Raw genomic sequence first — 27,456 nt, 5'->3', positions numbered from 1 at the left:
GAGCTTGAGAAAAATCAAGCATCCTTAACACTGGTCTTAAATTTCTCTCCCTAAGATGGAATGAAAAGCAAATTTCAGCAGAGTCTTTTCGGGCATAAAGAGAAAAATTTGGAAAGCGGGTCAATCAGTGGTCGATGCCAGTAGCAAGCATTTAAGTCAGTGATGATCTGGTCTAGGTACATCTTGGTGTCTTAGTTTATGGCTGAGTACCAGCAAAGGAATAACAGCAGTATAAAGAATATAATCTGTGACATTAATGAATGACATACAAGATTTTGTCGCAAGGAGATTATCTGTAATTACATAAAGAATTAGAAGGATCTGCATATAATCTACATTCCTGTGAAAACAATAGTGGACATTGGATTAACTAAAATTTCTGACAAAACAAGGGAAAACTCCTCCTAGAACAATTCAGTTTACAGATGTCCACTCTAAAACACATTCTCGGTGCCTAAGACTAGCAAGGCGACACTTTACATCTGGAGTCCCACAGATCCCTCCTTCTGTTTTACTTCTGGGAGTGTCATGGTATTTTATTATCTCCTCCCAAATGAGCTGCGTGAGACCTCCACTGCCTGCTGGCAACTGTAGCAGTTCGGTGCTCTGTGTGCAGTGATCACCCCTGCTGCAGCCCCCTTCTTGCACATGTAACCCATCACTGCTTTTTCTAAGCTAGCTGCCAGGTTTAACCCTGCCATCTCCTTCTCTCCTTCATCTCCTGCAGTCAGAGTGGTCATTCATCTAACAGCCCTGTCCAAGAGCTAGTACTTTCTACACTAGACGGCAGAGAAATCACCTTCATTATCTCTGTCTTCCCACAGTGCAGATTCACTTTTGTGTGAGAGGTAAACAATGGAGCCACCAGGTTAGAGGCTGTTTCTCATGGAGAGGCAAAGTCTCATTTTCTTGCTCAGATGGGAGAAGTCTCTCTCCACCTTCTGTTTGCAAACTCCTTACCCACCTTTGCACTGAATAAAAATTAAACAGTGAATGGTCATACCTTCTCTTGCACTTAGAGGAAATTTACTTTCTGAATGTCCTCACAGCCATATCTCTAACATGAATTTCCTGAGGCATCACAATGTACTAAGGGCATCGTGGTGGATTAGAGAGCTAGTCCCTCTAAGCCTTATTTTTCATGATTGTTGTGCATCTTTGTAAGAATCTCCAGTACTGAGGTTTGAGGCAGTTCCTATTCCTTCCATTTTTGAGTCTGTAACCACAAAATGCCACACTCATTCCTTTCCTGTGATCTGTCTGTACATCATATCCAGGAAACAGCTTCCAGCGTCCTGGTGTGATAGAGATAAGCAAGGTGTGAGTTTACAGACCGCACCTCCTTAGATTTCCCATGTCTTTCTGGCAAGAAGAAAGCGCTCTGGACTCAAATTTCTATTTTGATTTATTGCCCTTAAGACGAGAAGCAGCAAAAGAGCTATGGCTGAAAATTATTTATGGTGAATTGACCACAGTAGCTTTATTCTTGCAAGTTACCTCAGCCTGTGGATAAAGTTTTTTCACACTGCTGGTGCATTTTTTGAGCTGCTTCAGAAAGAGAGGAATCTGACCTTGCAGCTGAACATGTCATTTCAAACCTGTGGTGGAAGAAGCCGTGGACAGAGTAGGCTGGGAAGAGGAGGTGCAGGAAAGCATAAGTCCAGCAGGAAAAGGCAGACAACAGGCAGCAGAACCTCAGGGACCATGTGAAGAATAATCTCTGCCATCTGGAGAAGAACCACAAAAATAGCCACCCTTGGGGCCATGTCACCATGGTGTAATTTCTTTTTTCCTGCAAGGTAGCACAAGTTACTTCTCTAGCTTTTTATGAAGTTGCCCTTCTCAAGCTTATTATTACATAGAGGGTCCTTCAAATAAATTCTGCCAGATATATTAGGCCCTAGATATAATTTGCAATAAAGAAAAGAATTTGCACATTTCCTTAAACCACTTTGATTGTCAAAGTCAGGGAGTATGTGGTGTTACCCTACTCAGAAAGAGAGATTTTCACATGCTGGCTTTCTGAAGACACAAAGGGAAAATGGCAAACCAGAAGGCTCAAAAATACCACTCACCCTGATAAGAGCAAGGGATACACATGTTGAATTAAAAGTCAGTGTTATAAATTGTCATTCCTTCATGAATATTAGCAATATTGAGTCCTTGTTAAAAAAAAACAAAGGAGAAAAAAAAATTAGAAAAAAATCTTTTTCTGGAAACAATCAATTAAGAGAGAAATACAAGTAAAGAACCCCCTATATTTTTATTCTCGTAGTCACATAGAAACTCTTGCAAGTATGTACCCTCAGGGCAACGTAATGGTTCAAAACTCGAATTATACACTATAAAAATAATTTCATTATTGTTATCTTTAGTATTAAGATGTTGTGAATTTCAGTCAAAGTCATGATTTTTGGGTGATGCTGCATATTTTTGAATGATTGAGGCTGTCAGAGCTTTATTCTCTGTGGAATATATTGCTTTGAGAGAGAGAAGAAAAACTTACATGTTTATAATCTAGAGTAAACAGCACAATAGCCAGAAAATGAACCTGACTATAAATTAGGAATGAAATGTACCACACAAAGTGTCCTAGTTTAAACCTCTAGAGCAGTTAAGATATACAAGTGAAAATCCATTTTGTGAAAAGCCAATACAAATGCAACGGGTGCTTTAAATTGCTTCTTTATTGCTTTTTCAGAGTTGTTACTAAAACAGGAAAGGGTTTTTCAGTGCAGGATGTTCATCCAGAGTGGCCTTTTAAATCTGATTCACAAAGAAATACTCATAGCTTTCAGCTCCAACCAAGCTCACCCATACGGTTATTTTAATTTTAGCGCTCTTTATGCTCAAAGATCTTTTGGTCCCAGCACCATGGCCTCCAATAAAATAGATAGCAATCCAATTTCACTTTCAGTAACGGCAAAAAAAATCAGTTGGGAATAATTTTGTTTGGTACAAATGCCCTCTAGATTCCACTGCCAGGTCTAAACTCTAGAACCACCTGCAGAAGAATAAAATGAGAGAGAGAAATTAAAATGAGAGATCTTTGTTGCTGTTGACTGGTACCAGTTTCCATGTTCCAGATGTGAGTTGTCCATGAGTACACCAGGAGAAAACAAATGAATGTCACCATGAAGTTGTTAAATGTGCTCGAATGGCTCACCTTTAATTTTCAGGTATGATGCTGTCATTTCATGTCAGTTGTCTTTTGAGAGTAAACTTCTGGAAATGATTTGAGTTCATTTAAGGGAGGTTTAGATCCAAACTCATGGTTCTGGCAGAACCTATTGCACTTCTAAATGTTTTCTGTAAGAACATAAAAGTAGACAAAACTACCATTTAGCACAATGGATCATTTCGGTGCCTAAAAAGCAGAAAACAAGTTTCAGAACAGTGGTTTGCAGTTTCTGCCTTGTCTGTCAGTTCCATACAGCTCTCACATCAATGCATTTGCTTTCTTTCCCTGCGGGTGAAGTGCTGGGCATTTAGTACTGCGATTACTACAACTTCCTAACCACATATTGCATAAAAACACAATTTTGGGAGCTATTGCCCAGAGGCAGTCAGACCATTTTGAAAAGCATAAATTCACAACATCAGACAGAAACCAAATTGAAGGCAGATATTTGCCACCTTTTCCCCCTTCTCCACCCTTTTTGACCAGCTGTGCTACTGATCCAGCCTCCCTGGAGCTGTCCACAGCTGCATTTTCCACATAGCCTTTACCTGAGTGATATTTATGATATGCCTTGGGACCATTGCTTACCAGAGGGAGTGATTTGGCTGACTGTGTATGGTAGGTCTGTAGACCATGACAGGTGCACTAAACACAAGGTGGCTTTCTTACCAGGACTGATTTATTACTAAGTTTTTGTTCATGACTGTTTAATGAATTAATTTGAAAGTCTCTTTTTTTGTTGTTGTTGTAGAAGTGCAGCCTTGTGGGCAGGGAAACTGGTGACTGAAACCTTTCTGAGGGGCAAAGGTGATATCGTGGGCCTTGACCTGTGCTCTCAGGAGAATTGTGGTTTGCATATATTCAATAATATCCTTCTATCTGGGCTGCGTTTCTGGTGTTCCCGACACCCATTCGTAGGTCACAAACCATCAAGTTGTCTTTGGATACTTCCTAGACACCAACCTCACCTTGAAAATAGCAGCCTACAAACAACCTTAGAGATAGAAATAAACAAGGACCAGCACACCTGCCACTAGAAACATAGCAGCCATCCAAAACGCTCCCTGAAATGTGTAATATGCAGCCAAACCTCCAGAGAATATCAGATTGGCGGTGAGGAGAATATTCTTGATAACCCTGGTACCAGCCACAAAACATTCAGCAAACAAGGCTGCTGCTCCTCCAGAGACAGACATCACAGATGTAAATGAGCCTCCTGAAGAACATATGTAAAACGCACTACAATATAAAAAGAAAAAACCTATTAACAGCACACTTAGCTATCACATTTCATGCTAGATTGGAACTTGTCCAGAACATCCTGAAACTACCGCCTTTGCTAGCAGATGATCATTTGAAAGAAATTGTCCTCAAAGTTTCCCTTTGAACTTTCCAAATTGCCCTTGCCCCACCAAATACTTTAGTAGAAGCAAAATTTCTCATGGCAAACATATCCCAAGTGGAGTAGGGCCATGCATGCCAAAGCAATAGATTTAAAACTTGCTGACACATGTACATACCCCATAGAATAAGAGTCCCATTCCCATCCAAAAGAAACCATCAAAGCTTTCCATCCTACATGTACTCATTCCAGAACGTGATCTATTCTATCCAAAGCACAAAATGCCCCCATGGAAAGTATGTGGGTGAAACCCATCAACTACTGTACACCACAACATTTTCATGCAGACACTCTGCAAAAGACAGAAACAGACGGTGGGAGAACGTTTCTCACAATATAACCACTCTCTGTTTGACTTCTTAGTCTTGATCTTCAAAGGCATTCCACAAAACATCTTCAAAAGATGAGCTTTGGATGTCAAATTCCTAACCCTACTTCATCCTAAAAACCAGAGCACAATAGAGATGCTGGTTTTATATCACAATTTTCCCTACACTATAGCTGAAGCTCTTGCCATCTGTCTCTATGACACAGAAATTATTGAACTTACTACTTTTGATAATGTACTTTTCATTTCCATAGGCACCAAATACCTTTTTCTCAACAAATATCAAGCTGATTAACACAATTCAGTTCAAGCTGCAAAGCAAGTTTCCCCCATCTTTATTATCTGGAATGTTGCTTCTTCAGTTTCAGGCCAAAAAAATGCCTTCTCTTTGCTTCTTATCTTTTGCTTTAACCAGCAATGTCATCTCTCCCCACAAATCTCTCCTTGCTTATTTCGTTAATGATAGTATCATTGTAGCTGTGGGGTTAGTTCCACTACCTACACAAAAAGTAGACAGCTAATAGGCTCAAGTTGGTTTGTTTCTCCACAAAACACATGTATCACAGACAGTTCACATTTTCACAGAGAGGCTGGTTTAATCCTTCATATGCTTCATGGATCTGCTAGCAAAAATGCCACTTTCCCTAGAAATCCTCCACTCCAGTGGGCTAAGTGGTCCCAGGAGAATGGTCAAGGAGGTATCCTTGCTGCAGGACACAAAAGTCCAGATTTGAATAGGAGACAAAGCAAGAACAAGTGCAGTGGCAATCCTAACCATCAGCAATGCTACACTACAAAGTAACACTATTTGCTTAATGCAAGTGTTGGTCAGCGATGAGGTAGCTTTTGTTTTGTTGCTGTTTCCAGTCCCTGTTAGTAGACCCCAGCTCAAATTGACTGTACTTTTAACAGGGCAAAAGAAGGGAACATAGCTAACCACAGTGACACTGATCCATTTATCAACACTAGAAAGAGCAAACAAGGCCGAGAGCATTTCTTTTGAGCTGCAGTTTGGCTGGACTAATGGGTGATTACCCTTCACAGATCGAAAGAAAAAATATGACTAGACATATTAGAAAAAGACAGGTTTAATTTGTGTTATTTAGTCATGTAATCAGAGAGCAGTCTGCATGTGTGTGGCAATGATTATGAGATAATTCTTGGAAGCTTGCTAATCGTGTCATTGCTTTTCAGAATTCAGCTTATGCTCTAAACTCTCCTGCAATTTATTAAGGTAGACACTTTGATGCTTCAGGTTCCTCCACTCCAAGACAGACATAGAAATTGCTACAACAGGGAGTTCTGACAGCCCACCTCTCCTGATAGGTTTGCTTTAAGATGGCTGGATGATTCAAGCAAAGGGATAAACATCCCCGTACAATACTAACTGTAGAAAAGAAATTTTTTTCCAGCCCATCATACATGTTATGTACACTGCAGCATGGGGCTGTGGCTCCTTTATAATTTTTCTAAAGCACATAAAATGTAACTCTGGAGTTTTAGACTGTAAAAACTGCTTGTCTTCTGTATGGGCCAGCTAGGACCCTGGGAGGTTTCTCAAAGTGAAAGACTGGGCAATTTCAACTCCCTGTGAATGTCATGAATGCAATGTCCTCACTGATTCACCTGAATCATTGGCTATTTCAGACACTTCATAAGCCTACAGCATGGGTGACAGCTAACAAGGGTGACCCTTTTCCAAAAACAGAATCTTGACAAGTTTGACTACTCCATGATCTGTCCAGTTGTACATCCTCAAAAAGGTTTCTTAGAGTATCTGTGAATAGTTTTGAATCTACATATTTATTCAGTTAGCAGGCACAAACTCCTCCTCTCTGCTATGGAGTCATACATCTCCATTCTACGTGGATAAGGTGTGTTACTCCCATTTTAAAGCTGGGTGAAATGAGAAAGAAGAGATCATTTGCCCCAGGGAATCCAAAATTTCCAGCTAAACATAATTTGTTCCCTTGAGTTGCAGAACTTAGCTTTTTTTCTCCAGGCTTGGCAAAATGACAGAAAGACTCCTACATTCAGCAGAGCACAGAGGACAACACTTTATTCTTCATCCTTTGCCTGCAATAAAGATAACCGTTCAAGCAGAGCTGTCTGCATATAGAGAGGGATTTTATGCACTCAAGATCTCTGCTTCTAGCAGGTGCAGCCAAGGCTGCTAGGAAGGGTAGGAAGAGTTAAAGCACCATTTGGTTCTGGAAGATGTATAGGAATTGCAGAAGACAGAGGAATTTGCTGGATTCTGGAACGCATGAATTTAATAACTAAAATTATTCTACCTAGAGATGACAGAACTTGAACTATGCACATGAGAGAGCCGAGTTACCCCAGGCTCTAGTGGACAAAGTCGCACTAGAGAATTGCAGCTGATCTGGGGAAGTGAACTAAGCTTTTCCTAAGCTCCAATTCACTCCCGAGAAATAAACATCTGAAAAATCTTCCACGTGGAAACAAAACTTTTTCTCCCTCTGCTGCAAGGAGGAAGAGAAGAGAACAGGGGTGTGTTTTCCATCCTATTCCTTTCTTTCACCCTGCAAGTTCATGTGACTTCAGTTTAACCTAGCCCTAAGGCAAAGACTGCAGAAATAAAGATAGCATTTTTTCTGTTTCCTGTACACTGCAATGAGTGACATAATGTTGTAGAGAGAAGCCCACTGAGGCTATTACAAGAGACCAAGAAGAAACAAGATCTTCTGAGTACTGTTAGTTATTCAGAAATTTTCTCCTGGGAGCAGAAAAAAACCAACAGCAACAGGTCCTCACTTGAAAGAGTCAAGAAAACACAGAGATGGATCGGTTGAATTAGTTTTGGGGTTTGTTAATTACCTCCAAAGCTTTTAGGGTTAAAAGAAGTCTAGAGGCCTTTGCATCCAGCCTCTCTCTAAACTCATGCTCAGCTAATCCGTGTCAGCTGCATCTTCCCTTGCCAATAGAGAGGTGAGTGTGAGGAATTTCTGCATGTTACTTATTTAGCTGTTACCTTTTATGGGTCTCTCTGTCTCCCACTGACTTTCTGGCTACAGACGGGTTGGCAAGAGGAAAACCTCAAGCAATCCTCTTCTGAAAGCTTTAAAACTTGGGCGGGTGAAAGAATAGTCTGACAAAAGCAGTAGACACCTGTGAAGTCTGTGCTTGGACTTGGGCTGCTACTTTCAGGGCCGCAGCTAACACAGGGTATTGTCTCTGTTTAAAACAGCATCTGCTTATCTCATCGGAATTTGGGAATCCACTGATTCATTTTTATTAATGTGATTTTTTTTTAATGTGTTTTTCAGTCCTTACTTACATGTTTATTGAAAGGCCTATCTGCAGACAACGAAAAAAAAAATCTCATTTTTACAGGTAGTGTTCAAAACCAAAGGTGGAAACAGGCCCTACTTCATGGAGACTGTTTAAGCAGATGAAGAATAGCCAGGAACGGGGGAGAAAGAAGTTTCCACTTCATAGTGAGCAGTGATCCTCCACAGAGAGGCAGGGAGTGGGATGGGCAATGATCAACAGACAAAGGAAGGGTTGTGGAGCTAAGGCAGCAGCTGGGAGGACAGTGCTAAAGTGGACATGCTGCGAGGGAACTGGCTGGAGTAGGAGATCCAATTACCCAGCACAGGGCAGGGACAGTCCCAGATCAAATTCTCCAAATGCCAGAAGCACCTAGCTATGGCTGGAGCATGCGTTCACTCAGTGTACATCCTCCTGCACATGCACATGGGATACTCCTCATGCTGGGCTACACTCCTCCAGGAAACCAATCCATGCTCATGGATTCCATTTGTGTTAGTGAAGTTACTACCAAATTGTTACTGCTGTGCTGTGAATGGTTCTTTGTTGGTGTTTATTAACCTTGGCCAAGAAGCATCCATCAGTCTGGGAATAGCAAGGAGGATTTAACGATGACAATGAACATGCTAAGGAGGTGATTACAACCAGAAGAGCCTGATCTTTTACTTACTTGCAGAGGAAGATTTTGTAGCAATGGGAAGAGTGAAAGAGATGTCAGGTTATAGGAAAGGTACACATTGCAGGAAGGGAAGAAGAAACTTCATGGAGAGCCATGCCAGAAGGAAGAAGTAGTAGACAGGGTTATTTTGTCATGGAGAACCTGGATTAGCTGTGAGACAAGCCAAGTCCAGAAAAGAAACCACAGGAGATTAACAACAGATAAATAAGCAGAGGAAGACCTTGAATGGGGTCAGGAACTTCCAGGAAAGACACTGTTCAGGAAATTCATTCTCATAGAAATTGTAAGCATTTGATGGTGCGTGAAAGTAAACAGCAATGCTCAGTTCTGAAACTTTGTGCTTAGCAGATTTCCATGAGTGCATTTCTTTGCAATTATTAACAGAAAGGGAAAAACCAAACTCATAACTTCAGTAGCAAGGCGGGATTCTGCAAAAATGCACACTTCAAGTACAGAGGAAATCTAAAGGTTTCTAATGGGACTGAAAGCCCTGACAAATGGACTTCAAGATAACAAAAAAAAAAGCAAACCAGGATAAGTTTAGATGCAGATCATCAGTACCAGTTAAGGGCCCTAAAACAGGAATTGCTGGAGACTGCTCAGACTCTACAGGCATAAAGATACTTTTGTGCCCTACCTGCAGGACAGCAAGGACCCTGCAGGAAGCTTCCACAAAACTAAGACACCTTGATCCTTCCATTCTCTCCTGCCGGGCTGCAACGGAGACCTCTGAAAAGTCTTCTCACGTGCTTCCTTGGCAATATTGACTCCAGAAGAAACATTCCTCACATCAGAACTGGGGCTTTTCAGAGCCATTTTTACAATTCCAGCTATTTCAGTATTTTAGCACAAGTTGTCTGAGGGGTGAAGATCATATCCAGTACAATGACTCACGTGGGTTACAACCAACACATCCTTCATGTGGGCCAGAAAAAGCCATGTGTTTTCTTCATTGACAACAGCTTGTCAACACAACTGACGCCTTGGTTACCAATCCCAGCACAGATATACAGAGTGAATAGGCCAGAAACTGAAACAGCAGAAGCCCGTCCATATGGATTGGGATCTGATGCGTGTCCCTGGTGAACAAGTCCAGAGCATACTTCTCCAAAGAAGTTACAACACAGTTGTCACTTTTACCTATGAGCACCATCCTGCCCAACACTCACAGACCTCCCAAAAGAAAAGAGTGTCTTATAAAGTCCAGGATGAAGGACAATGAAAGAATAAAGATGACTTTCTGTTTCTGTCCTAAGACGTAAGAGCAAGTGCTTTGTTTAGTACAACATTCATTGATCTGATTCCACGGCTGCATAGAACTAGAAAAGACTGTACCACTCTTGACTTTGTATTTTGATTCTGAATGCTCACAGAAGGACCTGCTGGCTATTTCTGTTTTTGCTGGAGGCTCCAAGCAGTGAGGAAATTCAAATGTGTGGAAGCACACCCAAGAACTGACGATCTCTTGAAGCAGAGATTGGCTACAAAACCGGAGACTCAGTTTCGCCAAACCTCATCAATCAGACTTTGTTTTTGCCAAACCAAACACCACACCAGAAATGGGTTTGGAGTCAGCTTCCATTTTCTTCAAGCCACCAAAGTCCTGAGGTTATTCAAAGGTCTCTCTATCACCCATCTGCAACCTAAACCTTTTTTCTGGAATGGGTTCTCTGCAGATTGCCTTGATATGCCAACAAAGGGTGAGAAGCCAAGGTTCTCTGCAAGTTTTTCAGTGTTCCCCAGCTCTGGACGGGCCCCAGATACTTCAGGAATAGCCTTTCAAGTGGTGGTTTGGCCCTCATAGGCACAGGCGGTTCTGGGAGGAAGAGAGTCTCATGTTCATAGAAAATAAGATTAAGAAACAAAAATATTGAGCAAATGGCTTTGAATCTGGAAAAATATGCTCAAGTTGGGGTGAAAATTCCAGTTGTTTTTAAATGAGCTAATTTGTTCTTTCCTGTACATCAAATGTGGGAAGAAAAGGGGAAAAAAAAAGAGAATAAAACAAACAAAAAAAACCCTTTGCTTTTTAATCTGACAGCTGCTTCTTCTGGAAAAACGATGGTTTTGTGCTTAAAATGTTAGACTGGGACATAAGAGGGCTGGGTTCAGTTTGCTGATGTGCCAAAAAATCCCTGCATGACCTTGGGCAAGTCACTTAGCCTCTCCCAGTTCCCTTTGCAAATCCTGGGGCTAAGACAAGTTCCCTTCTCCTTTGTGTATACTCTTACTGCAAGGACTTTTGAACAGGCCTGATTCTTCTTATACATTTTTGCAACACCTAGCAGAAAATGTGGCTACTCTTTTAGTTGGAGCTCAGGAGCAAGTTTGTGATCCAAGTCATGTTATCACCCATTATAAATTCTGCAAAGTCCAATTCTGGACTAGAGTTTTCAACTCAGGCCAGTCTTAAGGCAGTAGGGGATTATATCATATAAACGAGGCTGTAGATGTCACTCTCTCCTAAGAGGCTTACCCTCTCTCTGCCTTGAGCTCTGTTGTTGGTTTAGGCTATTGTCAGAATGCACTTGCTCACACTTGTGGGATGTTTAGTTTAAGAAAACCCACAGTGGCCTGAGGTCCCTTTGCATTCAGAATATATGAAATCCCAGAGACACGAAAAGGACTGTCTACCAAGCACCACTGTGATTTCACATGATGTCCAGGTCAAACCTTTACCTGGAATTCAAGATTTAGAAAAAGTTTTTTGTGTTGGTTTGTTGGGGTTTCTTTTGGAAAAACACTTGAGTGTGAATCGGGAAGACCACACACATGCGGCAGTTTCTCACCGCCCATGATCTGATACGCCACTTAACCCCTGTGGTTTACAACCAGCCCTCACCACACTGCTTGTTGAGAGCACTGAGACACTGCTCATGCTGGGGTGGGCGGGCAGGAAATCCCCAGGGAATTCCCCAGCTGATAAGATCTTGCCCATCAAGACTCAAGTGAAGGACTGGAGTATTGGGTTTAGGAATGGACAGACTTCAGGTGGGAAATAGAAGGTCCATTTCCTTCACTGAACCAGAAGCCCTGTGTTTTCTAGGGCTGTCTTCCAAACCAAGCACAGCCTGAAGCAAGAAGCAGAAAGGACTGCAGGAGAAAGCCAGCCAAGCTTCCCAGGCACTGGTGGTTTTGACAATTCAGGAACAAGGAACTAAAGATGAGACAGGGTTGCTTCAGTCATCACAGCCATTCCTTACCAAACACAGACAACTCAGGGAGGAATTTTATTCCAGGAGTACCCTCTGACCGTGCACTGTGGACAGACATTTCACAGTATCCTCTAATAAACTGCGAGACCTCTAATTAAAGGTCAAAAGACACAGAGTGCACCATGCCACCAGCAGAGAGAGGGAGTAATTGTGAGAATCACCAGCCATTCCTGCAACTGCAGAGAACTTTACGTGTAATTGTTGCAAAAAGTAGATGAGTCTGCAACTGATTCTCTGGGTTGTACTGAGATTTGCCCACTGTTGATGATGACACTATCATGATCCTCTTTTTCAAAGTCCATATTGGTGTCTCTTCAGATGGAAGTTGGAAAATCTGGACTCCCCAGAATCTTCTCCATAAAGGGTCTCTTAGGACTGCTGGTCCAGAAGCTGCTGTTGTTTCCTGAGCTGCTACACACTCCAAAGAGAGACACGCAACATTTTGGACCTCATGGCCAGCAGCATTCACAGCTAAGATTTACACAGTCCTTGGAGGCAAGAGCCTTGTGATTCTGAATATAGAGGGCCCTTTCATTGATGCTGTTGGTGACAGACACGCTGGATCTAGCTGTGTGTGTAAGTGAATATTAACACAATTTAACACAATTAAATAGCTGTAGGACTCAGCCTTCCTGTGGAAGAATACTCAAAGTTGTTCTTAACACATGATGAAAAAAGCATAAACTTTAATGAAATCAAGCTGAAATTGATGAACACGGACATCTTTGGCTCCCCTCAAAATACAACCTTTTAATAACACCTTTGGTTTGACGACTTTTCAATGCAATTCTACAGCGCCTGTTTCCAGCCTATTGCCCATCAGTTTAGCTGTACAAATCTGCACACAGCGTTACAGCACAAAGGCACAGATCTGGTGAGGGTTTCTTAGAAGCACTGCTGCACGCTGTTATCTTAAATGATGGTCTTGTGATTAAGGCACCTAAAGGCAAGAAAAGGAGGACGAACCCCCCTTCAAATCCCTCGCGACCCTGTACAGGTCATCCAATCCCTCGCTCTATATTCCACATCTAAAATACCAAATTAAGAATTGCTCAAATATTTTAAATTTTTTAAAATCATTTGCTAACTGCATACGTGGCACTCAGACACAAATGCAGTCAGGCAGTCTGTATGGGCGATAAACACTGAAAACAATTTCTTTGCAGGAGTAGAATTAAAAGCAAGAAAAAAATCAAGAGCCTTTGCAAAGGTTCTGCACACAATTCTCAGCTTTCAATCTGAACACAGTCTGGAAAGGCCAACGTGAAGGAATCATCCTCTGGCGAGAGTTTAATCCAATTTCAAATAACTCCAGTAAAAGCACCCAACAACAGAGATATTGCTTAAAAGGGCAGTGGTTTGACACGGCAAGCCTTTTGATTACTCTTGCTATTAGGAGGTTTTCAGGTCTTGAGGTACAAAACTCTGTTCAGGACATGAACTGGGGAGTTGTGGGGGAGACAAAACCCTGAAGTTATGACTGCATGAACAACAGCAATCACTTCAAAGTTACCATCCTGAAGAACTAAAAACTTAAGCCCATACACGACTCACAAATGAGACCGTGGGTTCTGCTGCTTCTCTCCTACAAATAAGTAACTCTCCTTGACAATTATGCATTAGAAAAATGCAGGGCTCCAATTATTGTTTCTAACTAAAAACATTTGTAGCGTATTTCTAGGAAAAAAGGATTAAGGGTGGAACTCCTGGAGGCAGCCAGACACACACTGATTTTATAGGAATTGTGATCATTCTATACTTTTGAAAAACCACGTTCTCGATGTTATGGAGCCAGACCAGGCAGATCATCTCCTGACAAACTTCCTTGCACCCAACGGAAGGATTGCCCCTTGAAATTTTAATCATGTCTCAACTATTAAGAAACTGTCTTAAAACAAAAAGATAGATCTAATACATGATTTCCTACAACAACGGCAAGCTAACAAAAATATTTAAAGGTGACATTTTTGACACATTCATCCTGTTATTGTGGCTGCTACTGGTCAATAGCCAGGGATCAAGGTCTCTGTTAACACAGACAACTCCAGAACATAATCCTCACATGAATACACTACCTCTAGTGCTAGCAGTACCCTGGTTTGAGGAGCTGAAACAGCAGAATTCCTCTGCAGAGCTTCAGTGTGTGCAGCATTTCAGGACACACAACTCGTAGAAAATCCCCTGCCCTTCTTTAGTTACTCATCGCAGCATCCACAGGCAGCTCACAAAATACTCTGAAACAGTAAACTACTTTCAGCTCCAGAACAGCTCAAACCTCCATTAGTGCTAACAAAGAACTCAGTCATTTGAGGACAACAGACTGAGTCGACCTCCTGAAGAAAAAACCCGAACCAAAACACCCCCCAGCCCTCCTCAGCTCAGCAAATAAATCGCATCAGGCTTTCCCCTCTGCTTCCCCCTGCCCCACAATTCTAAGTGACTTTCTAGTCTAAAGGCACTCACAAATAGCCACACCGTGCCTTTGTCCAAACAAGCCCAATGAAATCAGACGGCTTCAGAAAGCAACATTTACGCCGTGTGACGGCTGCTGCATCAAACCCTCGCACTAGGAAACTCCTGTTCACTATTGCACACCACGAAACATCTAGGATTATTAACGAAACATCAAAGAAAAATAATGCAAGCTACTGGATTTGAAAACTCAGCCATCCACCTTCGAGGCAGGTGCAGATTCACCTGTATGACCAAGCTTCCAGTTTCAACTGATGGCTGCTGCAAAGCAGCTGTAAAAACGGCCAAAGTTTTGTACTACTCAGTTTTAAGCATTACTTGTGCTTCTCCTGACCCTTCTACACCAAATTATCTATCTTCAGATAAATAAAAGCATTACGCTGCAATCTTAGTCGCCAAGGTTTCTCCTAAACCAACTTCTTACTAAAGGGTCTTTGGCCAACGCCACTCTGATCTACTGTTACTTTTCCATCACCATTTTATCTCCACAACTTTATTGTCAAATGTATAAGCTTCGGCCTCTCGCCGTCAATGTTCTGCTATCAAAATACCAAGTCCCTGGTCATGAGGGTACTACAAGTAAAAAAATCGAACCGCTCAACCTTTAGAAACTACAGAATTCAAACATCCAGTGAAATTAAATGGTTTACTACGAGACAGATGACTATTGACAGAAACCAGATTATTAATAAAATTAAAATATCGCATTGCTAGTGGTTTCCACAAGAGAATGACATTCTGAAAAAGCCGAAGACTATCTTGGAAAGAATCAGATGTTGCTAAGGTTTTCTTTCAACAACTCAAGCTCCCACAAAACAAGTAAGGTATTTATGGAAGCAACTGAAGAACATGACAAACAAACAGGCTACAGAAAGCCTCCTGAGCCTAAAGAAGAGATGATCAGTTGAAGAAGTGACCTGTTTCTCACTGTGTTTGTGTTTTGTTCTGTTTTTTAAATCTGCCACATAGGCACCTAGATTAGGCAGCTCCACCAAGCTTTCTCCGCCAGCAAAAGTATTTTCTTGTGCACGCATCACCCTGCAGTCAGGCTTGAAGTCTGGCTGGTTTTAGTTTATTTCTGCTGATACACGGGCAAGATGAACACTAGATATCTGGAATTCATTTTATTTACATTTTCACGTCCCTTAACCTAAAAATAACCGTCCAAATTTTCACGAAAGCAGGCAACACAAAACGTGCTCACAAACTGCACAGTGCTCACGAGAACACTGTAGTTCTCCACTATGTTCAACACCTCTTGGACACTTCTCAGCCAGGGGGACTTTGTTCTCCTTCTCTCCTCTCCCACTGCACAGAGCAATCAACCTCACCTAACACTTCATCTACTTCCACAAGTCTGGAGATAAGAAATTCCAGGGGATGAGTCAGCCCCGTGAACCAAAGCAAGCGAAACCAAAAGGGAGCAGCCTTGGATCACTGGTCCCTGTTGTTGCAACTCCCACGTCAGCATTTTCTGCAGCCCTGGCTCTCAGCACTCTCTTCCTCCAGCCACCCCCACCCTCCCCCCCAGCTCACCTCACATGCTCTGCATCTCCTTTTCCGCTCCCAGCCTTCCTTTCAACACATCCTCCCCTCCTCCTGTTTGTCCACTCGGGCAATCCCTCCTACAAAATCCCACTTCAAAAGGACGACTAACAATATTGCCATGCCATCTGTTTTCGTAACATATCACTCTTCCTACACCTTTTAACTCCTCCTTTTATAGAGAACAGAATTCTTTTGGAGTGAGGACTATCCACCATTACACTGTCTAAAACAACTGGTTTCTGTTCTTAAGTCTTTCATCTTTAATATAGCCGTGGTTAAAAACGACTATGTATTTCCTTGATTAGGTTTCCAACTGCTGGCATAAGAACACAAGCTCACCAAAACCTGACATGCTGGCACAACCTCTAAATGCTTAGCAGAGCTTTAGTCTGTTCTTCCCACCTATCCTATGGTGGGCGGTTTTGTTGGTGGGTTTTGGGGGTGTTTCAGGCATCAGACTCAAACCAGAAATCTAGACTGTAAAGGTACTAAATCCATCTCTGCATGGGCATTGCAGGTTCACAAACATACATGTGAATGCACAAATTCCTTAAGAACCATCCATTAAAAAAGAACATAATAAAGAATGACCTGAATTACCATGGCAAGTTAAATTACTTTATGCACAACATATGCCACTCTTCTGAAGTAAAGAAAACATGGGACAATTTAAAACTGTATTTCTGGTACAGAACACCTTCTTAGTCAAATGACGACTTATATTCAGTTATTTTAGATCATTCCTGTGTTTTCTGTTCAGGTAACACATACCATCAAAAATCAGAAAATACAGCCCCGGGATTTATCACTTTTACTTTAGTCATACCATACCCAAGATATCTACATAAAAGCTTTCTAAAAGCTACAAAACAAGCCTTGCTGTAATCAGAAATGAAATGCAGCGCGTACACGTTCACCCCAGAGGACGGCATGTTAAAAAAAGGAAGAGGTAACAACAAAACACACCCTGGAGAGCTCTAAACCAGATTTGGCTGTTATGCAGCGGAGAGAGAAATGAAACTGAAGTGAGGAGAAGCAGCCTTGCGGTAATGCAACACAGAGGCCAGTCACTAGTGGTGCTCCAGAGGTCAACACTGAGGCCAATATTGCTGAACACCTTCATTAATGGCCTGGACAGCGAACAGGTGTACCCTCAGCAGGTCTGCAGATGATAACATTTGGAGGAGTGCCTTACACACCAGAGGGTTGTGCTGACATTCAGCAGGACCTCGGCAGGCCGGAGAAACGGGCAGAGAGGAATCTCCTGAAGTCCTACAAGGGGAAATGCAAAGTCCTCACGCGGGGAGGAATAACCCCGTCCCTCACTGCGGGCTGGAGGCAGACTGTCTGGAAAGCAGCTCTGCAGAACAGGACCCGGGGTCCTGGGTGAAGCAGCCAGCAATGCGCCTCGGCCACAAAGGCGGCCAACAGTGTCCCGGGCTGCATTAGGAAGAGCACCAGCAGGTCGAGGGACGTGACCCTTTCCCTCTGCTCAGCACTGGTGAGACACATCTGGAGTGCTGGGCTCAGGTCTAGGCTCCCCAGTACAAGGCAAACATGGACATACTGGAGCCCGATTAAGGGCTTGGAGCATCGGGCATACAAGGGAAGGCTGTGTGAGCCAGGATTTTGTAGCCTCAAGAAGGACTGGGGGTGGCGGGAAAGAATCTTATTGATGCGTATAAAAACCTGATGGGAAGCAGTAAAAAAGAGTGAGTCTGACTCACCCAAGTGGTGCCCAGTGAACGGACAAGAGGCAACAGGCACAACTGGAAACACAAGAAACTTAAAAAGGAAGTTTTGGGTGGGTGTGGTTTCTTTATTCCCCCCCCCCCCCCCCCTTGCTGTTTGTTTTGTTTTTCTGTGAGGGTGGTCAAACACTGGAACTTACCCAGACAGGTTGTGGCGTTTCCATCCCTGGAGCTGGTCTAGGTGACCCTGATGGGAGCAGGGCGCTCGGACTAACTAAACGATCTCTAGAGGTCCCTTCCAACCTGAACATTAATCTGAGGGTAAAAAACCCACTTCTGTGGTAGGAAACAGAGGAACAGATAATACTCGCAGCAGAACTGGGTTGGTTTTCCTGCTGCTATTTACACCTAACAGTAAAGATGATTAAGCCTCAGTACTACAAAGCTAATTCAAACAGCCCAGAAGTCAAAATAGTTGATACCAAGTATTTATAAAACCAGCTTCATTTTACCTCAATGTAAGAAACTGCCTGTAATCTCTCTCAGTTTCCTACAGACACTACACTGGGTTTCACTGCTTACAAATGTGAATACCACAAAACCGTTTGCTTAACGGTCAACGGATAAAACCACACAAGAACATGAAGCAAGATCCATCTGTGATGAAAGTCTTTTGTAACATTTTAGCTAGGTTAAATATACAGCTTTTTAAAAGCAAATACAAAAGCTGCTGTATCGAGAACTCCAGAAAACAACCTCCTCCACTGGATGTCAAATATAATAGGGGTGGCAGCAATAAAAACGTGTTCATTACTGATCTGAAGGCAGGACCCGCAGAAGTGAGGCCCGAATCAGTTTCCAGTTCCCACTGCTTAACCAGAACTGTGCTACACAGAAACCCACCTCGGCAGTTTCAAACACAAAAGGAAAGACTCATTGTACATCTCATCATACACAACTCAGAAAACTTGTATTGCAAACCTCCCCTGAGGAGCAATGCCAAGCATTATGGATTAGCTGCAACATCCCACAGCCCTTTCAACATTCCCACTGGGTACCGCATACTGATATTGCACCTGAAACAGGACATACAGCCTTGCTGTAGCACACACTGGTTTAGGCAGCAAACAGCACAGAGGCACAACTGGGATGGAAATAAGCAGGGTCTGCTCCTACTTTCTCTGCAATTTTGAGGAAAAGAACCTGTCACTGAAGAACAAACCCAAGCTGACATGGTCTCTGGAGTTAATCTCTTTCTTTTCTTCTGCTTTCCAAATCTAAATCAGTTTTCACTAACAGTGCCAAAACCTGCCAGTAACTTTTACAGCTGCAGGGTCATCAACTTCAAGACAGCTACTTGGCAACCTTTCCACACCATTTGGATGCGACTGTGTTCACCCGGACACACAAACAAGCTGTACAGAGAGAGACAACATAAGACAGACAACTGTTTTCAGGCCAGCATGTTATTTTGAGGAGGTTCACTTTACACCCTGAAAAAGAAGATGTTTCAACAAGCAGCCAAAGAGCACCCTTAAGAAGTATGTGACAGAACTGGAAGTTGTAGCTGAGAGACATAAGCTGTTAGCCTGCTTCCAGGGGCACTGATCATAAACATCAGTCCCACGTTATATATTAGACCCAGTATAGATGCAGCTACTTTGTGAAACACTTTGAAGCCTCCAGCTGATGGAGTTGTAAGCATGCAGTGTCAGCTATACGTGTATTTATTTGATCGAATTACAAAAGCACGAATATATTCAGTGACTTGATCAAGAGGTGATCTACAGTAGCAAACAGAAGAACGGTTATGAAAGCAATATCTGCATTCTAGAACACCGATTTTGTCACAGTATTTTAAGGTTTATTCAAGAAACAGAACTAAAGCAAGCTGTATATACGGTACCACAGATGGGTACTAAATTTGCTACTGAACGAGTTTCATGCCAGCAGAGCTGAATCTCGCAGTCTATTCAGGCAGCCTCTCATTGCTCAAACAACTCAGCAGGCAATCTATACAAAGTATGGAACAAACGCCTCAAAAAAGGAGAAGGTTCTCCAAAAAACACCCCCACGACACACCAGACAACACATCCTTTTAAGAACCAGGGAAGGTAGAGGCTAATGACCTCCCATCTCATCACTGACAAAATTCCAACACTGAAAACAATCTCAGAATAACTACACGGTCTCCAATTCCTCAGTCCTACTCCAGCCCTATTCACAGCTCACAGAAGCTATAAACCTCTGGAGAAAAAAGAGAAACAAAAGGACAGGAGACTATTTTCCAAAGAGCTCTTCAGAAGCACGAGAAGCCTGCCCGTGCGAGGCGCAGAAATGGTGTGCTGGAAGCGGAGCTACACTGTACAATGCCGACAATCTGCGAGGCCACGCTGCAGCCCGCAGAATAACCCCCGGTCAGGAGCTGGACGCTGGGGTAGTTTGGGAGAGGGTGTGAGAAAGGAAGGCAGAGGCATAAGCCGCACCACAATGCCTGTATCCGCTTTGCAGCCTCAGCCCCTCCCTATGAAACCGCAGAAGGGACTGGAAGGCTGTGGACAAGAAGTGCCCACTTCTGAAAAACGGAATACGGGAAGTGATGGCAACTGGAACGATGCTGGGCCGTGAGCACTGGGACAGTGAACCAAGGAGGCTACGGGGCACGAGCACTGTGGGAAACGAAAAGTTACTCCACTTCACCTATCTGTTTTACAACACTCACCACACACCAACAGGTATCTTGTATGCTGTTTACTCTCAGTGTCCTCAGCTGCTTTGCACTCAGGCTTGTTAAGCAAAGCAGTAATTTAGCAACGTCGGCTCGTTTGTTAATGTCTCCCCTAACATGACATCTAGTCTCCCCCTGATTTCTTTACAGCTGGATTTACAACTTGGTTCTGTCTTCCTGCAGCTGAATAAGCACCTGACAGAAACGCCCAACTGAACAGTCACATACTCATTTTGAAGCAGTCACGGAAATCTTGAGGAAAGACTCAAGAGCTTGAAATGGCCAAGAGCTGGTAGGAAATAAATCAAAACTTTGATACCTCCATACACCCCAAGTTAGCAACAAGAACAATTCAAGAATCACCAACTAAACAAAAGGCCGTATGTAAACAGAAAACCCCATTTTCATTATGATTTTTCTCTAATAAACAGGCCTTGCAATTTCTCAAAGGGTTTTTTTTGTGTGTTGAAAGGAAATACTGCCTTAGAAGGTAACAAAATTTTGTTTCACAGTTCAGCATTGCCTAGTGAATTACAAGCTATTGTTTCTATATATAAGCAGCAACATTGTGAGACTCCTTTAGAGATACAAAGACTACCGCATCAAATAATACCGACAACCTTACACCTCAAAGCATGAATTTAACTCTGCTTTCATTGTATTACCACCACAGCAGCGTTACAGCATTTCTGAAATTACACTTTTGTCCAAGTCACTGTGTCAACAGACAAGCCAGTCTGCTCCAAGCACCTAAGGGCTAAAATGGAATAAAACGGCTCAACCAGCTAAGATGCATTCAAACATGAATTCTAGTGGTGCTTCACTTCACTTTGCTACTGTAGTCAAAATTTTACTCTCTGTATTTTACAGAACAACAGAAAATCGTAGGCGGATTTTTGGGTTCAAACAAAAGTTTGATGCCTTGCCTTTCAAGCTCTTACTACGTAAAGATGCAGGACATCAAGAGAGGACACCCATAGTCTTGCCAAATGCAACGAGATTTCTCCTTCAGAAGACGTACAGAAGTTGTCAAACCTTAGTGCCAGCACAGTCCATTCGAGGAGCTGATCCTTCCACCATTTTCAGTTAAAAGTCAGGGTTTCACTTCCCCCAACTACCACAGCACAAACCACTTTAACTTCCTAGATTGTACCAGCAAACCTTTACAAACCGATGGCTGAGCACAGGAGCACACAAAAGCCCTCAGAGGGAAGAACACTGGCAGGCCTTGTTCATACACCTCGCTGAGCACAACCCCTCCAGAAGAAGAGGCAGAAAGACTAGGTAGGCAGCTTCAGAGCCAGCGCCCACAGCTGGCACTAGCCACGAGCTGCAGCGCTGCTGGACGTTCGGCTTCTGAACATCCGCATCAGCCGCTTCCACGTGCCCATCCGCCCCTTCACTGCGCAGGTGGAACGAGGAGCCTGGGCTGACCCTGACTCCCCAGCAGCTGCCCAGCCTGGACACCCAGCCTGACACAGACGGAGGCTGGTGCAGAGCTCCCCACGCCAGAGGAGCAGCAGCCTGTACAGGCAGGGTGGGTGGCTGGCAGGCAGGCAGCCCGGCAGCTGAGCGCCTTCCTGCAGGCAAGACACGCACGTCAGACCCCGTGAGAAAGGGTCGTTCTGATCCCTACCAACTCCAGGGAAGACAAGCATCGCGCTGCCTGCGAGCCAAACAGGAAGGACACTCCGCTCTCTTGTACAGCAGGTTAGAAGTTGTTTCTGCTATTTCTTTCTCCTCAAAGAAAATGTCAGTGTGGACACAGGCGATTACACTTGACTTCATTCTGTATTTCAACTCTCAAGCAAATAATTGGATAGGTGCCTCTCTGAAGTCACCTACAGGACTTCTGACAACGACTGCGTGGGTCCAACACCTCTGAAAAGAGACAGAATTACATTTATCTCCTTTTTTTTTTAAAAAAAAAAAAAACAAACCACAGATGTAATAAGAAGTTCTTGAAGCTTATTAGCAATCATCACTAAAGGTATAGAAAGCAAAAAAAGCCATTAAAAAGTTTCACATGGAAACAGATAGAAAATGGCCAAATCACACTTCCTTTGCAGACTATAGTGAAGTGTCTTCTCTAACCAAGACAAATTAGAAACGCCTGTATTATGCAAACTCATATCACAGTTTACGGCTTGAGAAGCCAGGGATTTCCTACGGTGTTTCTAACAGCTGGACAACTAAACTACTTCACTCTTTACTTTGTGATGCCGCATTCGTGATATGGCAGAGCCTAAACATTTTCTTAAAAGAAAATGAGCCTGAAGGAGTTAACCTCACACACAGAAAGCCTGATACCTGCCAGACCACCTCAGGCTCTACAGTTTTTAATAATGAATAGTTACTCATGCATTGCATAAATATTATTACATCATATCCCGTATGTATGCAAAATCAGAACTACAATAAAATAGGTTCCTCTGTTTCAATATTGTATCAATTAACCCACTCATCCACTTAATTTGGAGCTGTAGATGCATCAGGTCACAACAGCTTTAACATCTCACATGCCTCTGTGTCTAAACAGGAACCGACAGACCATTCTAAATACAAAAAAACCCAACCCACCACCAACAACAACAAAAGCCCCAACAAGAAAAACTTGCTCTACCATAATAACTGGGTGAGAGGAAAGATACCATTACTGTGCTTTTTTATTATGTTTTTGTCTTGCCTAACATCTAATGTACATATCAACACCTCACTTTCAAGATGTAAGTCAATAAAACACGTAGAAATACCTTCATCCCCAAGGTCAGCATTACACAACATGAGTATAAAATGGATCACAACAAGGACGCTGAACATGGCTCACATCTCAAAGAACACGGCTTTTTTTCCAACTCGGTAATTAATGCATGAGTAAACTACAATAAGTATTACATTCATTTTCCTAAATATTAAACTCATTAGAAATTTGTTCTGACGGTCAGAAACACACTTGAGACACGGGAAGACTGTAACCCTGAGCCCATGGGGAAGGGGCAACGAAGAAGTGGGATGTGACATGAGGAAGTCTCGGGGGCAACACGGGCCAGGGGTTAGGACGTTCCCTTCTGCAGCGCAGCACCAGTGCCCGCCGTTGTAGGCAGTTTGTACCACACTAGCGTAGGACCACCATAAAACCCCCACTTTGCAAGTCCTGCACAAGTCTCCCTTGTGACTACGCCCAGAGGTCTCCCCTCGCACGCTCACCCTTTCGCCACCCGCCCCACAGGAACACACCTCCTGCTGTGCCGCCTCCACCCCCGCGCCCACAGACTGACCCCCCAGGTGACAACCCAGGAATCATTTACAGCCACATGAAACATCTGAATTCGAATTACTTCACATCTCCAGCTTCTGACTAGCAGCACGAAATTCAGTGGCTTTAATTGTGAAACAACCTTTCCTAATTCTAAGCTGCTGAAATAGGCTGCTGAGTCAGCACCGTATAAAAACTTAAGTCTTACGCTAAAGGGGGAGATGAAAACACAGGAATTTGTGCCCCCCTGTGCTGCACAGTAATCCCACCCCGAAATTCCACTCCCCGTGGCTGAGCGTAGGCTGTATCTAACAGACCCCAGCCTGGCACGAGCAAACCTGTCCCCACGGCATTCCAGAAGTCTGGGCAGAGACCGACTGCTGCTCCTGGCCCCGGCAACTCAGACCCGGGGGTCTCCCTCTTCACCACCTGACGTTGCCCTTGGCAAGCGAGCCCTGGTTTGAACACCTCCCCAGCAACCCACCAGCACAACTGGTCTTGTACCAGACAGCTGCCCTTTTTCCTGACAGAAGCAAGGGGCTCGAGGAACTGGAAGACCAGCAGCCAATTATCTTTCCTAATCACAAAACAACCCCGCAGACCCTTACTTCAGCTGATGGCAAACTCCTTCCGTTCACAGCTCAGTCCTTGCACAGTCCTCACCATCCTCCAGGAAACTGGGTGGGCCTGGAAATAACTGGGTTCTCTGGACATACACACACTCTTCACCTTGAAGGTGTACTGATAGCTACACCCACAAGGTACCCCAGGGGTCACAGCATACAGGCCTGTTCTTCTGCCAGAATAAAACACACAGCGCACACCTAGAAACCTGTACCGTGAACTCTGATCTGAGAATCAGAGCTTTTAAAATCCCCAGTTGCTGACACTGCTGAACTGGTAAAGCACGGCAGAGGTCTAAAGCTTTTCCAAGAAACTTCTCTGCCTACGTTGTATTTACGTGCACAGGCTACAGGTATTTAGAGGTTCTTATTCGTGAGTGCCTAAATTTTAACCAAACCTTCTGAAGCACAGCAAGTTCTCCACTACTTCAGGGTTCTTTGTTTTCGAGGAGACTTTCACACTTTGAATCAGCCTGTCTCTAGTTAGATGAAGCTAGCCATTCCCCTCCCCCTTCATTGCCAAAAAAGCTCGTTTCATGTCCCCCCGAGATGGAGGTGTTTGTTAACTGACCTGCTCCCGTCTCTCCAATCCCACACGTGGGACCAGTCCGTAAGTATCGCCTCGGGGTTGCTCAGCCACAGCTTTCCAGGCTCAGCTTCTCCTCGTCCACCAAGCACCTCGTAGAAAAAGACGTAATTACAAAAGTTACTGCCTTTGCAAAGTTGTGGGATTCTAACTGGGCAGAAAAGTTCCCCAAGTCATCATACTACCCAGTGTTACAGCACCCTCAAACACAGGGCTCAACTGGCGGTTCACAGGAAGGCCGAACACTCCTGCCTCGAGCACAGCCACACTCAGAAGCACCAGGAACACCTTTGGGGGCTGTAGCAGTTTGGGCTGTCTAATTGCAGTCCACGGGCCCCAGTCCGTTAGAGTTTGCATCCAGCAGCGTGCCTGGCTACGTCACCCCTGAGCCATGAATCTTCCCAGTCCTTCTCCCTCCACCTCTACCAGGAGAGTTGTTTCAAGGGACACAGGAAAAGTTGTGTTTAAAAAAATCCAAACAAAACCACAAAACAAAATAAAACAAGAGATAATTCTAAAGCCTCACTGATTTACGTGAGCGAGCTTAAAGCTTTGCAGAAACTTCAGGCAAAGCACCTAGAAACTGAAATGACTATTTTTATCTTCTTTGCTGGAGGCATCTACACAAAACTGTTTAGAAACTCCACCCAAAAGGGAGCGATTCCTAGGTACTGCCTTTTGATTTGGGTTGAGGTTTGGGAAACTGTAGAACAGTAGGTACACCAGAGACATCAGAGAGGACTTCTCTGAAGGAAGGTGAGGCTAAGAACGCTTCTGAACACACTGCGAATGGTCAACAGAGCATCAAATTGTGACTGCAGACAGTAAAACAGTGTCGAGTCCTTCATACCAAGTAAAATACCATCTCCCCTCAAAACCCACGCCGACAAGCAGCAAGGGTTACTGACACTGGCATTACTGAAGCTACAGAGAACTGTGCCTGCTGCAGCTCAACAGCTGAAATTTTTACCTCACCTACAAAGCCAAAAGCTAGAACATTATCTTCCCATGGAACATACTTATTTGCCACTTAAGAGGCCACCTGAATTCAAAACCATCGGCTCCGTTCCCGCAGCTTTCAACAGCGAGGGTTCTCCTAAGGAAAACCCACTGTGTGCTGTAAGAAAGCACAACCAGGGGCATTGATTGTCATTTTGCTTCAGTTAAACACAACCGCATCTCCGAGTCCAACGATTCAGCTCTGCCCTCCCTCGCTTCCCGGCGAGGTGACCTCGAGTACGGCGTCACGGCCAAGGTGACAAGTCCCGAAAGCTGCGGCTTCCCAGTTCAGCTCCCAGCCCCCACGGTCTGCAGTTACGGCAAGGGCCCTCAAGCACTTCCCTCCCTCCCTCCCTCCCTCCCTCCCTGCCTCCCCCCCCGGCAGCGCCGAGATGAAACCCTCTCACCTCCACCCCGCCGCGGCCGTCCCCGGCAGGCGGCTCTCCGAAGGCACGGGGCGGCCAGGGAAGGGGAGCGGGCCCGGCGGCAGGGACGCAGAGAGCGGGACCGGAGGCCCCGCGGGCGGACGCCGCGTTACCTCGCTCCCCTCCGGGGCCCCGCAGCGGCGCTCCCGCCGGGAGAGGCCTCCCGGCCGCGGGGCTGCAGCTCCCTCGGCCCGGGCCGGGGCTGGTGTCGCGCAGCCGCAGCGCCGGCCCCGCCGCCGGACGGCGAGGCGGCCCCGGCAGCGCCTCTTCCCCCGGGCTCTCACCGCAAGTGCGAGCGGCGCAAGAGCGCAGGCGCCGGCGCGGCGCGGGGAGGGCGGCCCGGGGCGGGGGGGGTCGGGGGTCGGGGCCGGGGCGGCCCCTCCGCTGCCCGGGGGAGGGCGGGCGCGTCCGGGCCGCGTCTCCCGCCGTGCCGGCGCCTGCGGGACAACGGTCCCGGGGCTGCGAGCGTCCCGCCGGTTGCTTCCGCCTTCGGTCCCCGCTGCGGCGATGAACGCGCTCGCGGGGCGGCGGGCGGGAGGCACGCGCGGCTCCGAGACAAAGCCGCGATCGGGCACAGGGTCATCGGCCACCGCCGGGGCTTGGGGCCTGACCCCCCCCTCTGACGAGGCTGCAGAGCTGGCAGGTAGGAGGTGCCCTTGGGCCAGCGCCTTGTAGCTCCTTTTTAGCTGTTTTTCATCTCCAAACGGAGCGCGCGAGCTGGGGAGGCTCGTGTGGCGCCGTGGGGGATGTGGCTGGGGAGCTGACGTAGGCAGGATCTCCCTGCGGTTCCTTCCCTCGGGCAGAAATCAATCTGAAACTCGACTTTCCCGGGTGAGTTCGCCTTCCCGGTGGCAGCGTGGGATCCAGGAGCAGCGTCGTGAGTGATAAACCTCATGTTCGCCTCCGTGGTCAGAGCTGAGGCTTCTGCTTACCCGCTTCAAACACCCCCCCCGCCCCCCGTTCTTTTTTACCTTCCAATCTAGAATTTATTTTCCTCTGTGAGAGAAGGGGAAAGTACTGTTTCTGTGA

At 44.8% G+C, this 27,456-nt stretch overlaps 1 long non-coding RNA gene across 1 annotated transcript; it reads right to left on the bottom strand.

The window, feature by feature from the left end:
• Positions 1 to 2,803: 2,803 nt before the first annotated feature.
• On the bottom strand, positions 2,804 to 25,039 carry LOC147412611 (uncharacterized). The gene is made up of 3 exons (XR_015184186.1): positions 24,989 to 25,039; positions 3,167 to 3,309; positions 2,804 to 3,004 (listed from the first exon to the last, which is right to left on the bottom strand). It is a non-coding gene; the product is annotated as an uncharacterized LOC147412611 (long non-coding RNA).
• Between the last annotated feature and the right edge of the window lie 2,417 nt (positions 25,040 to 27,456).

Source organism: Leptosomus discolor, unplaced genomic scaffold (genome assembly GCF_034619465.1).
Source record: "Leptosomus discolor isolate bLepDis1 unplaced genomic scaffold, bLepDis1.hap2 HAP2_SCAFFOLD_134, whole genome shotgun sequence".
NCBI lineage: Eukaryota > Metazoa > Chordata > Aves > Leptosomiformes > Leptosomidae > Leptosomus > Leptosomus discolor.
Note: the sequence above shows the minus strand (reverse complement) of the source record. Positions and strands in the feature narration are given on the sequence as shown.